Below are 14,612 nucleotides of genomic sequence, written 5' to 3' on the forward strand. Positions count from 1 at the left end.
GCTTGTTGCGGGATGTCTGGCCATGTTGGCTAGGGTAGCGGGGTGGGGGGGACCGTTCTAGGGGTTGGGGGGCGAAGGTTATGGACGTGTTTATTTCCTTATGTTTCGTTTGTGATGCATTTGTGTTGGCTCCAGAGGCACTTTTGGTGGGCAAGCGGGGAGTGGGGGGAGGGGTGGGAAGGCATTCCCCTCTTAGGATGTTTGTTCTAGTTATCTATAATGCACACACCACACGCTCGACACATTAGCATTTTATCATGGAACATTAACGGCCTGCAAAACAAGATAAAGCGCACCATGGTACTCCAGTACTTACATAGGCACGCACCAGGTATTGTCCTGCTCCAGGAAACGCACCTACTTGGTAACCATTGCAAGGCCCTAAATAAGTTTGGCTATACAATGCGGGCACATGCTGGGTTTACCACAGGCTCAAGGGGGGTAGGGATACTCATTAGGAACTACTTAACATTGACACTCTGGAGACAATGGTTGGACCCATTAGGGCGCTACGCGGCACTAACAGTTCAGTGGGAAGGCAAGACTGTCAATCTCTGTTCGCTGTACATCCCGCCTAAGCTACACCGCACCACCCTCCTTGATATCGGGAGGCTACTCCTGGACATGACACCGGGGATCTTGATCCTAGGGGGGACTTAGACAGGTCACAGGTGCAGCCAGCCAGGGGAGGGACTTGTCACTTCCGGGACTTTGTACATGCTATGGGTCTGGTGGATCTCTGGAGGGCACATAATCCCATGGTTCGACAGTACACACACATATCGGCGGCCCATGGTTCAGGGTCTAGGATTGACCATATCTTCACACAGGTGGGAAGCATGTGTCTGTTCCAGGGAGGGTGCCATTGGGCCAGGGGGATATCTGACCACTCCCCAGTTGAGGTACATCTCCGAGGTCAGGACCGGGACTGGACTAGCCCTTCTAAACTGGATACGTTTTTATTTAAGGATCAGGAAAGTCAGGAAGTATTCAGGGAACGGGTAGACCAATACTTCGCTGATAACGTGGGCTCTGTCAGCTCTTCTGGTATAGTATGGGAGGCTGTACAAGACTGTGTCCAGAGACTTCGTACAGGCAGAGGTAGGAAAACGCCGCAAAGACAAACTTGCGCAAATTGATAAACTTGAACAAGATTTGCAGGCCCTAGGGGACGTAGGGGGTGGGTCTCCTGAGCAGATCGGGATGGGCGACATAGGCAGCAGCTCCTGGAGAAAGAGATGTGCTTACTGACCAGGCGCGATCTCATACCCTAGCAATCCAACGGCGAGTGTATGACCTTGGGGATAAGGCCAATAAAATGATCGCTTGGCTGGAAAAACGGGATCGGGATCGGAACTGGGTCCCGGGGATTAAACGGTCGGACGGATCTGTGCAAACCACGGGCATGGAGATTGCGGCGGAATTCGCACGCTACTATGAGACAATCTGTAGGTCACACACTGCTAGGCGAGAGCAGGAATGCAGAGACTTTCTGGCCCCTCTGCATCTGCCTGCTCTAGAGCAGGTAGATCGTGACATCCTAGAGGCAACAATAACGGTTCAGGAAGTGGAGAACGCCATGGGAGACAGGCAGGCGGGGAAGGCGCCGGGACCCAATGGCTTTCCGGCTGAAGCATTCAGGTGTGCATCGGGCCGACTAGCGCCCCACATGCTCAATATGTTTAATGAAGCCAAACAGTCAGGGATACTTCCCAAGGACCTACGATCGGCAACAATCATTGTAATACATAAAGCAGGCAAATCACAGGAGATGTGCAGTTCCTATAGGCCCATCTCGTTGCTTAATTTTGAAACAAAGGTACTTGGTAAAATTCTGGCCACGAGATTGGGGGCAGTTATCCAGTCATTGATCCACCTGGACCAATTGGGCTTCATGCCCCACAGGAGCACGCGGTTAAATCTAAGGCGTCTATTTGGAATACTACAGTAGGTGTCTGCGAGGCCTGGGGTACCGGCGGCCCTGTTGTCTCTTGATGCCCATATGGCTTTTGACAGTATAGAATGGCAGTATCTCTACGCAGTCTTGGAAAAAATGGGCTTTGGGGACCACTTTCGAGCATGGGTACGGCTGCTGTATACTGAACCGCTCGCAACAGTCCAGGTGAATGGAGTATTATCAAGGGAGTTCCGTCTGAGCCGGGGCACGCGTCAGGGTTACCCCCTTTCACCCACTTTGTTTGCACTAGCGCTGGAACCGTTGGCGCACTGGATTCGGGTGGACCCCTTGGTGTGGGGTATCGATCTGGGAGGAGCGCATCTCATTATACGCCAATGACATCCTCCTGTATGTTCAGAGGCCGGCCGCCTCCATTCCGAGACTAATGGAGATTATGAGCGAGTTCGGTGCCTACTCTGGGTACTGTATAAATTGGGATAAGTCTCTGGGGTATGTACTAGTGGGGCCGCAGCCACAGTTATCGGCAGACTGCCGGGGCCTGGCCTGGAAGGAAGTCTTCAAATACTTAGGAATCTGGATCACACAGTCCGACTCGGAGTTCTTGCGCCTGAATGTGTTGACGCAACTAGATCGACTTCGCTGAGACGTGGAGCATTGGAGGTCTTTACCGCTCTCTCTGATGGGGCGTGCCGTTTTATTTAAAATGATGGCCCTCCCCCGCCTGATCTATGCTTTGCAGCGTTCACCCTTCCTGGTCCCGGATCAGATTTTTAGAACGATCGATTCAGAACAGCGTTCCCTGCTGTGGAGTGGTGGATGCCCTAGAATAGCTCTTAAGAAACTCCAACGGGGGCCATATGAGGGTGGATTGGCGGTGCTGGATATCCGTCTATATTACTGGGCGATGCAATTAATTAACCTGAATGGATGGGTGTTTGCCCCGTTGGAAGAACCAGCTTACAGGGTAGATAGACTAGCCTTTGGAAGTGGTACATACTTGGACGCCCTATATACTAGGGGTAGGCGTGGCCGACCTCTACCTCCCCAAACTGCAGCGGTGGTCGGAGTATTGAAAGGAGCGACAAAACTGCTCGGCTGGGAGGCAAAACTGACGGAACGGACTCCTTTGTGGGCCGGGACCTTCTTACCGGCAGTTGTGAAGTTGCAGGCTCTGCATCGGTGGAGCCTTATTGGCATTGAGGTGTGAGGGGACATTTGGAAACGGGGAGAGATGGTGCGCTTTGCAGACTTACAGGCTGAATATCAGATGGAAAATTGGGAGTTTTTACACTACCACCAGCTCAAGTTCGCCCTACACAGACACCTGACTCCTGGGGAGAAGTTACCTGAATATGCCCCGCTGGAGGATAGATTACTTCTGGACCCCATGATTGACAGAGCGATCTCCCTCACATATAGAAAACTTATTAATAACATTCCGGACTTGCTGGGGCCCCTGCGGGAAAAGTGGGAGTCAGATCTGGGACTATTGGATGATGATGATTGGGGGGAGGCCATACAGTGCCCCCGGGAAGTGGCGATTCGGGCTAAGTTTCGACTGGTCCAACTATGCATCCTGCATAGATCATACACCCCACGCAGGACGCAGTACCTCATTGGTTATGTAGATTCACTCTTTTGTCTACGAGGGTGCGGGGAGGAAGGGACCTTCTTCCATATATTGTGGGACTGCGCTAGGATCAGGGCATACTGGGCCAGGTTGGCGGACATCATGTTGGAGGTGGTGGGAGCGGCCAGTTACCAGTGACATTACCTGGCCGAAATGGGATACGGTGTGGTTGGCCTTGGCGAGTATGGTAGCCAAGAGAAACATCGCAAGGTTATGGGGCAGTGATCTGGTACCGACGGTGGAGGAATGGGAACGAGATCTGGATTGGTGCCAGCGGGCAGAAAAGGTGATTTACAAAAGTCGAGGCTGCCCCAAAAAATGGGATCACATATGGGCGGCTTGGCGGCGGTATAGAGGGGAATGGATGGATTCACAGACGCCTGAAGAGCCGACTTGAGGGGGGATCAACGTGGAACTTCTTACACTAGGTCTGTGCACTTAACATTGCGGGCCTGCGGCGCCTGCCCTGTCTTAGATTCCTTGGGTTGTTGCTGTACTATGGGGGGGCGCTGCATTGCCTTGCTGGGGAGTGGGGGTGGTGAATATAATATGTGGGCATAGCTAGGTCAACGGGAGGATCCACTGGGGCTTTGTCAGTGGTTGGTGGGAGGGACTGTCGTGGTGGGTGGGCCTAATCATTTCTTAGTGCAGCTGTGGGTGGTTGGATTATTGATTGTCAATGAATTTCCGTTGCTAACTGATGTGCAAAGTTATGGAGCCTGTTATCCAGTATTTGGGTGTCTTTCATAGATTCACATGCCTGAATCATTCCCCCCGTCGCCGAGACGGGAGCCTCCGGTACATAAAAAAGTAATGTCCTATAGACATACATAGAGAAAATAGGCCTAAGGGCCTCCCCTTAGTAGCCTTTCTTCGTCCTTATGTAAAAAGGACCAAACTCTCACAGTTAGCCAATCAGCTCCGACCTCCCTCTAGAACCTTCCTGGGAGGAGCCTCAGTCCCTCAGATTTTCTACCGCACGTTGTGCTAGGGAGTCTCCAGCCTGAGCTCTCAGGTTTCCTTCAAAATCATCTAACTTTCTTTGAAAGTGCTTCTTCGATCTCAAATCTTCAATAGACTGCTTCACTACACTGTTCTTACAGTACGTGTTTCCCTTCCACTGCCTTATTCCATGTCGGAATCGCAGAAAAAGACCTCTTCAATGTCGGAATCACAGAAGAAAGCCCTTTTCAAGGCCTGCTCTTCATGTGGAAAGAAACGGATCCATGCGGATGATAAGCACGATCTGTGCTTATATTGCCTGTACCCTGACCACGTCTCGGACAAATGCAGGGTATGTAGGGCCTTGCCTAAAAAGACTGTGAAGGACAGAGAAGCTCGCCTTCTCGTATGGCTCGACAGGCTTAAGGACAGAGACACTCTGGAATCTTCCGAAGGCAGTGTTTCCAAGTCCTCACAAGTCTCTAAAAAGAGGCCCAGGGTAACTTCCCCTGGCCACACAGACACTCCTCCTAAGAAGGCACACAAGAAGTCTTCAGAGGCAAGATCTACGACATCTTCAGTGTCTGTTCGAGACAATCAAACTTTTAAAAAGCCTGCTCCGTCAACCACCAGACATGCCCAGAGGACTACCTCGGTCGCGACCACCGTGTCGACGACGTCAGCGTCGTCGCCTTCAGCGACGGCTACAACGACTACATCCTCGTCCTCAGGTAGACCTGTTTCCTCTATCATTCTACTGAAACCATCGTCAAAGACGAAGGCCTTGTCGACGACGGAGTCCCCGCCGACGACGTCAGCGTTGACGAGCCCATCGTCGTCAAAGTCGCTGCCGAAGAACCCACCGTCGACAAAGAAGACGTCGACGGGAGGCTCGAACACGAAGACGTCGACGAAAGAGTCGACGACGAAGACGCCGGTTACAACGGCAATGTCGACGAAGGCACCGATAACGGGCTCACCGTCGACGTGTGCATCGACAACGACAACATCAACGTAGAAATCGTCGCCCACGATAAAGGTGCCGTCAACTACCCCGCCCTCGGTCAGGTCATCTTCGACGACAGAATCGTCGCCAGCGACGACGAATGCTCCGTCCACGGGCGAATCGTCGACGGAGATGGCGCTGACGGCGCCCTGGAAGAAATCCAAGCTGGTCGAAGTGTCGGCCCTCTCGTTAACACCGTCAACGGCTCCCTCGACGGCAGCAGGATTGCAGTCCACGTCTGGCAAAACTACCAGGGTGCAGATTACCCCGGAATCAAAGTCTCCGAGCAGAGTGGAAATGCAGCCACCTCAGGAAATCTTCCAAAGTGAGGAGTCTGAAGAGGAGGACCAGCCAGGTCCCGCTACCTCGATCTCGGACCTTAACGTCAAATGCCAAAGTACTGATGAGGAGCATGAGGAGTTCACTTATCAAGAACACTCCGTCCACACTAGTGTCCGCACGGAGGTCACCCCGATGATATGCCTGCCGGCGACTCTTGTCAATGACCTGCGGTACCTTGTGCAAGATTACAAACAACGCTTCCCAGATGCGGACAGTGGGATTCAGACACCTGTCACACATACCCCGGCGTCCGCCCCAAATCACCCTCCCGCTCAAAACAACCGCGAACGGGTCCGACCTCAGGTGGTGAGACCCCGTGACAAGGTCCAACCTCAGGCGGAGGAATCCTCAGAAGATGAGGAGGAGGAGGAAGAATTGGAGGAAGGAGAGGTCCAAGACGTCCACTCGGACCAGCATGACGAAGATGAATATGTAGCGTCCTCCCCAGCGTCGTCGTCTCCAGCTTCACCGCACCCACGCCAAGCGGACTCGGTGCCTATGGACATTGGCGGCTTCCACAAACTGGTGGACAGGGCGGCTAAGAGATTTCATATGGTCGTGGAATCGACTGAAACGGAATGCTTTTTGCATGACTTCAAAGAGCAGAGCCAGAAGTCGGCTAAATCTATTCCGATTATAGAGTTTCTATGGGAGCAAGGCAAGAAATTGATGCTAACGCCCGCTTCTGTGCCCGCGGTGGTGCCACGCCTGGACAAGAAATATAAAGCCCCACTTACGGCGGCGGCTTGCCTAAACGGCCACCCTAAACCGGATTCGGTGGTTACTCAGGCGGCCCAGAAACACTCCCGCAACTCGTCCTCCCCGCTGTCCGCGCCTCCTGACAAGGAAAGCAGGAGACTGGACACGATAGGAAAAAGGTTCACGACTACGTCAGCCATGACCATCAAGGTGGCCAACTCCATTGCCCTGCTGGGGCGCTACAATCGCCAACTCTGGGAGGACATAGCCCCTTACGTACAAGAACTGCCCGACGCGGTCCAGAGCGAAGTCAAGGCTGTCCTTGTGGAAGGTCAGAATTCCGCTGCGTAGATAATCTACTGTGCTATTGATGCAGCCATGACTGGTTTCCGGCAGCTTGCTGGAGCTGCTGTTCTGCGCCGTCAAGGCTGGCTAAAAGCTACATCTTTCCGCCAGGAGGTTCAATCGAAGGTGCTGGACATGCCCTTCGACGGCCAGCATCTTTTTGGAGATAAAATCGATGAGGCACTGCAGGCCATAAAGAAGGGCACCGATACCGCCAGGGCACTGGGCACCTTGCAGTCACGAAACCAGTCCTTTCGAGGCGGCCGCTCCAGAGGTCAGTCCTCCTATAGGGGTTCCTATCAGAACAGGTCCTCTTATTCGTACAATAACAGAAATCAATTCCAGCACAGGCAGCAACAAGGTCGACAATCTTCTTATGGCAGATCTACCTTCAGAGGCAAAAATCCCAAGAAGGGCACTGGCGGCCGCCAGTGACCGCTTACTCCAGCCAGTCCTACAACCATCTCCATCCTTTCAAATTGGAGGAAAATTGACCCATTTCCTCACCAATTGGCACCAAATTACCACGGACCGGTGGGTCCTGCAAATGATACGATTCGGACATTCTCTCGAATTCACCAACATCCCTCCCAATACACCTCCCCAGAGACGGGCGCAAAAGCACCTACGCCTCCTTCTCCAAGAACTGTCTGTCATGCTACACAAAGGAGCGATCGAACGGGTTCCTGCATCCTTAAAGGGGAAGGGATTTTAATCCCACTTCTTCCTTGTGCGACAGAAGGAAGACAAGTGGAGGCCCATCTTGGACCTCCGGGCGCTCAACACCTTCCTACGGAGCCAATCGTTCAGGATGGTGACAATCCAGGAAATCCTAGGCGCACTGGAAAAGGGAGATTTCATGACTTCCTTGGATCTCCAGGACGCCTACTACCACATCCCCATCCTCAAGCGTCACAGAAAGTTCCTGAGGTTCGAGGTGGCAGGCCGACATTATCAGTTCAAAGTCCTACTGTTCGGCCTCAAATCCGCGCCGCGGATTTTCACGAAGTGCCTTGCACCGGTGGCGGCTTTTCTACGTCAGCTGGGTCACCAAGTCTTCCCCTACCTGGACGACTGGCTGGTAAAGGCACCCTCTCCCGAAGGCGCAGCCGAATCCTCCAACGCCTGCACCACTCTTTTTCAGAAACTGGGTTTGACCCTCAATCTCAAAAAGTCCTGCATTACTCCTGCGACAAAGATTACCTTCCTCGGGGCTACCTTGGACACGGAGTGCGCAAGGACCTTCCCCTCGAACGAAAGGACGGGCAAGATATTGTCCCTAGCCACGGCTGTGGCAGCAAAAACACGCCTCAAAGTCCGGACTTACACCTCCCTACTCGGAATGATGTCTTCCTGCATACTCCTCATCCCTCACTGCAGGCTCAGGATGCGCCCCTTACAGGAAGCTCGCACGAGACAATGGACTCAAAGTACTGGCTCGTTCGAAGACGTTGTAAGGATAACGCCGAAAATTTCCAAAAGTCTGCAATGGTGGAGACATCGAAAGAATCTAACGACAGGCTTGCCGTTTCTCCTTCCGGCGGCGCCCCTGGTAATCACGACGGATGCCTCCCTGGAGAGCTGGGGCGCTGTTCTCCAGGACCTTCGGATCAGCGGCAAGTGGGAGGATCAGGAGAAACTGCTCCATATAAACCTTTTAGAGCTGAGGGCGGTCTACCTTGCCCTACAAGCCTTCCTGCCACGCATCCAGAACTCCCCGGTGCTCGTCAAAACAGACAACACCACGACGATGCACTATCTGAACAAACAGGGGGGAACGCGGTCGCTCTCTCTCTCACGCGAATCGCAGAAAATCTGGAGCTGGCTGGTGTTGCACGGAATCTCGCTCAAAGCGGACTATGTTCCCGAAAATCGACCTGTTCGCCACCAAGGGGAACGCCAAATGCCCAAGCTACGCAAGCTGGCATCCCCAACAGGGGTCACTGGGAAATGCTTTTTCCATCGGTTGGTTCAGCGTGTTTGCGTACGCTTTTCCTCCGTTTCCGATGATCCAGAGGATCCTCAGGAAGATGAAAGCGGAGCCTTGCACCCTGATCCTGATTGCTCCGTTCTGGCCGAGACAACACTGGTTCTCGGATGTGCTTCGCCTCTCCATCAGGCCTCCAATTCGCCTGAGGCAGCACCCGAACCTCATAACGATGTCCAACGGACAGGTACAGCACCCGAGCCTCCACTTGCTCAAGTTATCGGCCTGGCTCCTGAGCACAGAGAGTTCTGTGACCTAGATATCCCGCAGGACTGCAGAGAGGTTCTGGCGAAAGCGAGGGCAGGTAGTACGAACAAAACCTACTCCCTCAAGTGGAAAAGGTTCTGCATTTGGTGTTCGGGCCAGGGCCTACGGCCGCTTGATGTCACCCCTGAACAGGTATTGCCATACCTCCTACACTTGGCACAGTCAGGACTAGCACACGCATCCATTAAGGTCCACCTGGCAGCTATCTCTCGGTTCACTAGGACCTTCACAGGACCTTCCCTGTGGTCAAGTAGGCTGGTCAAGCAATTCCTGAAGGGGCTCTACAGATCCTTTCCGAGGCCTCAGAAGGTTCCTCCGACCTGGCAACTGAATCTGGTACTCAACCAACTCATGAGACATCCGTTTGAACCCATTCATCGGGCATCTATCAAACACATCTCTTGGAAAACAGCGCTCTTGCTCGCTCTGACATCGACCAGGAGAGTTAGCGAGCTACAAGCATTGTCCACTCAGGAACCATATATGCAATTCAGGCAAGACAGGGTGGTGCTGCGACCGAACCCTAAATTTATACCAAAGGTGCCTTCGGACTTTCATCTCAATGAACCGATTGTCCTTAAGTCCTTCTTTGCGAATCCTTCCACGGCGGCGGAAAGGGCGCTGCATTCTTTGGATCTCAAACGATGCCTAAAGTTCTACTTGGATAAAACCAAGGATCTCAGAAAGTCTACACAGCTGTTCGTGGCATACAGCAGCCCAAGATTGGGCCTGCCTCTTACGAAACAGAGCATCTCCAGATGGATCTCCTCGGCGATTGCATTCTGCCACGACCAGGCCGGACGGCCTTTGACTGATCGTGTTACTGCTCACTCCACCAGGGCGATGTCCACGTCAGCGGCGCTATTCGCTGGAGTGCCAATCTTGGACATATGCCGGGCGGCGACCTGGAAGTCTCCGCACACTTTCTCCAGGCACTACTGCCTGGATATCGAGCTTCAGAAGGATGTGGCAGTGGGCCAGGCGGTGCTGCGCCATCTCTTTCAGTGAGGTGAGCCTTCCTACATCCCACCATCCAGGTATGCACATTCATTATGATTGTAAGATTCTGCTTATGCTGTTTTTCACATGTTATTGATGATCTGTATATTGTCTGACATGACTGCAGGGCAACTTGCATCACAAATGTGCATATATAATTGCTAGCTACTCTGATTCAGGCATGTGAATCTATGAAAGACACCCAAATACTGGATAAGAAATGCGTTACTTACCTGTAACAGCAGTTATCCAGTATTGGTGTCTTTCATAGATTCACATGCAACCCTCCCTCCTCCCCTGGAAGGACTCATATCCCTATCTGTCAGTATTACGCCAACCTGGCTGGGTGCGTACGAAAATCTGAGGGACTGAGGCTCCTCCCAGGAAGGTTCTAGAGGGAGGTCGGAGCTGATTGGCTAACTGTGAGAGTTTGGTCCTTTTTACATAAGGACGAAGAAAGGCTACTAAGGGGAGGCCCTTAGGCCTATTTTCTCTATGTATGTCTATAGGACATTACTTTTTTATGTACCGGAGGCTCCCGTCTCGGCGACGGGGGCAATGATTCAGGCATGTGAATTTATGAAAAACACCAATACTGGATAACTGCTGTTACAGGTAAGTAACGCATTTCTTATTTGAATAAAGAGATTAAAAAAAATAATAATACGCACATTCATTCATTTTTGTCGTTCTGCCTTGACTTCATCCCCAACAATAAAGGGAATATTACGTATCTTGGGTGACGCATTGCGTTTTAATCTTATCAAATGGGAAAAAACCTTTCAATTTGCCTATAGTGCCATTAAACACTTCTGGAAATTCATGGAGAACCCATTTTTTGTATCTTCAGCATCACATGCAACAAGAACTTGTTCAGGGTTATTTGGATCAAGAATAATTGTAAGTTTCTTTTGGCCCTTCCACCTTAAAACAGAAGGTCCATCTTTAGCTACATATAATTTGTACAAAGCGTGTCTACCTTAAAGCTAAAATTGAGTTTTCTGAAACCAATGACATCAATCTTTTCACCAGTGTAACTTTCAGGAGATATGTCAGGAGATGATAAATAATCACCAATTACATTAACAAAATGCTTAGTCCAAAAATTTTCAGCAACAATTGTGTACAGAGGACCTGAATCGGCAGCAACCTGCAAAGAAACCCCACCAAAAGAGAGACAGAAAATAGGTTTACTGTTAGATTGACTAGAAATTAATCTTCCATTCGTTCCAATGTGTTCCTATGTTTCCAGAGGATTACTTTCCTTTGTCTACAGAAAACCGCTTTTCATTTAATCGACGTAACAATTTTTGGCATAGAAAACACGAACGGTATGGTAACGCATTTTTTGTTTCCCAACGTACCTTCCATTCCAACGTATTTGTTTTCCACGAGTCTTCCGTGCCGTGTTGCCTCGGGCGCATTCTCGTGCAATCATTCTACGCACGTTGAGCACTCGTACGCACACACATCGGATTTCCTGGAGGATCCTTCTATGACACTGCTTCCGCGTCAGTGTCACAGCGCAGCAGGATTGAATGAACGTTTGTGCCGAAAGCCATCCCGCACGACGTAGTGTACGTCCCGTCATTTTGATTTTGCAAAAAAAATTGCATTATCGGCAGTACTCATCCCATCCTCGTCGCCAAATTCTTGTAGTGATAAAGAATCTGGAAGCATATGAACTGTTGGTATCTTCTTTATTCAGACAATCTCTCAGCAATCAGAAAGCACGCCCACTGACAAGCATATAATGAATCCAACATTCCAGTGCAAAGAATTAAATGCAAATAACTATGGCATTGTACTGATTCTTAATTCTACTGAATTATTCAATTCCAAACCATGACCTATTAACTAACAACAATACTACAGTCCTTTAGAGGTTATTGAGGCTGAGCCTTTAATCTGTTCCAGTTGCGGTTAGTCAACCTGTAGTGTGGTGAAATCTTGATCGCTATTTAAGATTGTAGTGCGAAAGTGACGTTACAAAGCTGAAATCCATGGGCGAATACTGGGAGGGTAGTCTACGAAGGGGCTCAACTAGACCCGAATATTCCCAGGGGTAGAGAGGGGAGAGAAGGGAGCTAAAAGGTTATAGCTTAAGCAATGGAGTCGGGGCTAACCCTTAAATCAATGGGGCAAAGGTATCCTTAGAGCCAGTACAAGAAAACAATGTTAAATTGTGAATTTTAACCATAATGTGGTCAAACCTAGCATCATGTTACAACAAACGTGTGATACTGGCTTCAACAGTGTTTATATGCAGAGATATTTAAAAAGGAAATGAGAGGATTAACCACTAAAAAGCAGCTTCTACACGTGCTGTTGCCGAGCACTACAGCATCAGTTTTCGCAGAGTTGTTTCAAGACGACCACTCTTTTGGCCAAGTCTCTGAAAATTCCTTTTGTGGGATGATTGAGATCTCATTAAATATTTTTTAATACCAGCTTCAGGAAGAGCTTCATCCTGACTATTGATCCAAAGTACATTTTCAGTCTGCTCATCGGCATGTGACAGCGTGTGCTTGATGGAGGCGGCACACATAAACAGGTCTCAAAATATTGAGCTTAGTGGGTTAACACCCCTCATTTTGGGATGTGACAGTCAAGTCATTGATTCGATTCCTATTGCATCTTCCAGTCCTACTGTGGTTGAATACTAGAAGCTCGTCTGTTGGTAGTATTGCAGCCTAACAATTACTCAGCCAGGAAACTGCACTATCCGGAATAAAAATATTGTTAGCTCCTCACATTCAGCATTTTTTATATGAAATAACAACGTCATCCATGCAGAAAGTCACTGGGTCTAAATAGCTGGCCAAAAAGGGAGTTGCCTTGAAATAACTTTGCAATAAATTATGTTCTGGCATGCAAAGCATACTAGTGTTCATTCAAGCTCCAGCACGCATAGAATGTGTGGCTGACGGGCAATAGCCTGAAAAGAGGCCACTCCAGGAGAAACAAAATTCATGCTTCTCACCAGCGAATGCTGTAATACAAACATTCTTTCAATTCTTTTCTGAAGCCCTCAGTACAGAAAGTGTCGAATCCACTAAAATATCAATGTTGTATTCAACTCGTGCAGGGGGAATGTGTATGATAAATTGGAACATGTGTTACGGATTTCTCCAAACTTTATTTGACGAGAATGACCATTTTCTCTTTCATCGGTGTTCGTAACTGTCTATACTATCCATAACATTTAACTTGTGTTGGGTAAAGAAATGGAATCTCTTTAATAGAGCACAAGAGACATCTGGCAAACAACATTGTTAACAATTTGTCATTGTAGCACTAAAACAAGTAGTGCACAGTGTTTTCATTGTGCAGTGCTTTTGCATTGGTAACCTCTTATGCACAAGAGCGAAGTTTTGCTGCTTTTGAACGACCCAGCTAGTTTGACAGTAAAGAAAGTTTCTCAAGCATTTTGCTGTTAAAACTATACAGATAGGAGTGAAGAGCCAAAAGAAAGGTATCACTTAGACTTGGAAGCAAACACACAAGCAGCATTGGCCAGTTTCATAATGGGGTCTGCAGGGAAATCAAAGCGCCTTATAATGGACTGCTCTAGAAACTGGCTACTAGTGCAGCTTACGATAAGCCTTTGGCAACGTATCACATTTCCTGACATTCGTGACCGGTCAAGCTGCCATATTCTAAATCTCTTGAAGCTTGTAAATCACGGACTGAGTGGGAATTCATTTTCTACCCCAGCAACAATCCTTCATATTACCAAGATATTTTCCCTTCTCATACTAGCCCTGTCTTTTCATTTATTATGAAAAACGACCTTCAAATTAACAGTCACTGTGTTATACACAAATACCCTCCACTTCTACAGGTGTATATAAGACACAAAATTGTACATAAAATGTATGAAAAAAATTGTGAAAAAACGAGATAGCACCTCACATGTGCAACACCAACAGAGCTTACTGGTTAATTATCACCAGTTGTGCTCACGTTTTTCATCATCTGTCGCTATCTCGCAAAAATAATAAATATATATACACATTGGTGTCCAGAAAGCCGGTGAAAAATAGATATGCATCTGCTGACAACAAAAATAAACCCTGTGAAGTTAAAATTGAGATAAGCCACACCGTCACCAAACCACTTTATTCTGAATTCATGGGCCTATTCAAAGTAAAACCAAGATGCGTGCTTGCAGACCATTTAATGATGGGCCGACATGTTTCATTGCCTGTTTGTCGTAGAGGCAATTTCTTCAGAGCATGGGGTCTTAATCCACCTTTCTGGACCCTTGTTCTGTACACCCAGTAACTGTTAAACACAAAGAAGGTTTGTTAAAAAGGACGTTCAACCAGTCACTTATCAATATCACTTCTTCAAACACATGTATCTTGTATATTTGCACCATAGGTCCATATTTACCAGGATACACAATAGAATTGAGTTCCTGTGTGACGAGGTGTATAGCTGGTACGAGGGGCCTTGGCTACTACCTGGTAAA

At 49.2% G+C, this 14,612-nt stretch overlaps 1 protein-coding gene across 1 annotated transcript in view; it reads left to right on the forward strand.

Moving 5' to 3' along the window:
- TBC1D10B (TBC1 domain family member 10B) overlaps positions 1 to 14,612 on the forward strand; it is a 401,631-nt gene that overhangs the window by 303,681 nt on the left and 83,338 nt on the right. The gene's annotated exons all lie outside the window — the stretch shown is intronic.

This window comes from Lissotriton vulgaris, chromosome 7 (assembly GCF_964263255.1).
Source record: "Lissotriton vulgaris chromosome 7, aLisVul1.2, whole genome shotgun sequence".
In the NCBI taxonomy this organism is placed as follows: Eukaryota; Metazoa; Chordata; class Amphibia; order Caudata; family Salamandridae; genus Lissotriton; species Lissotriton vulgaris.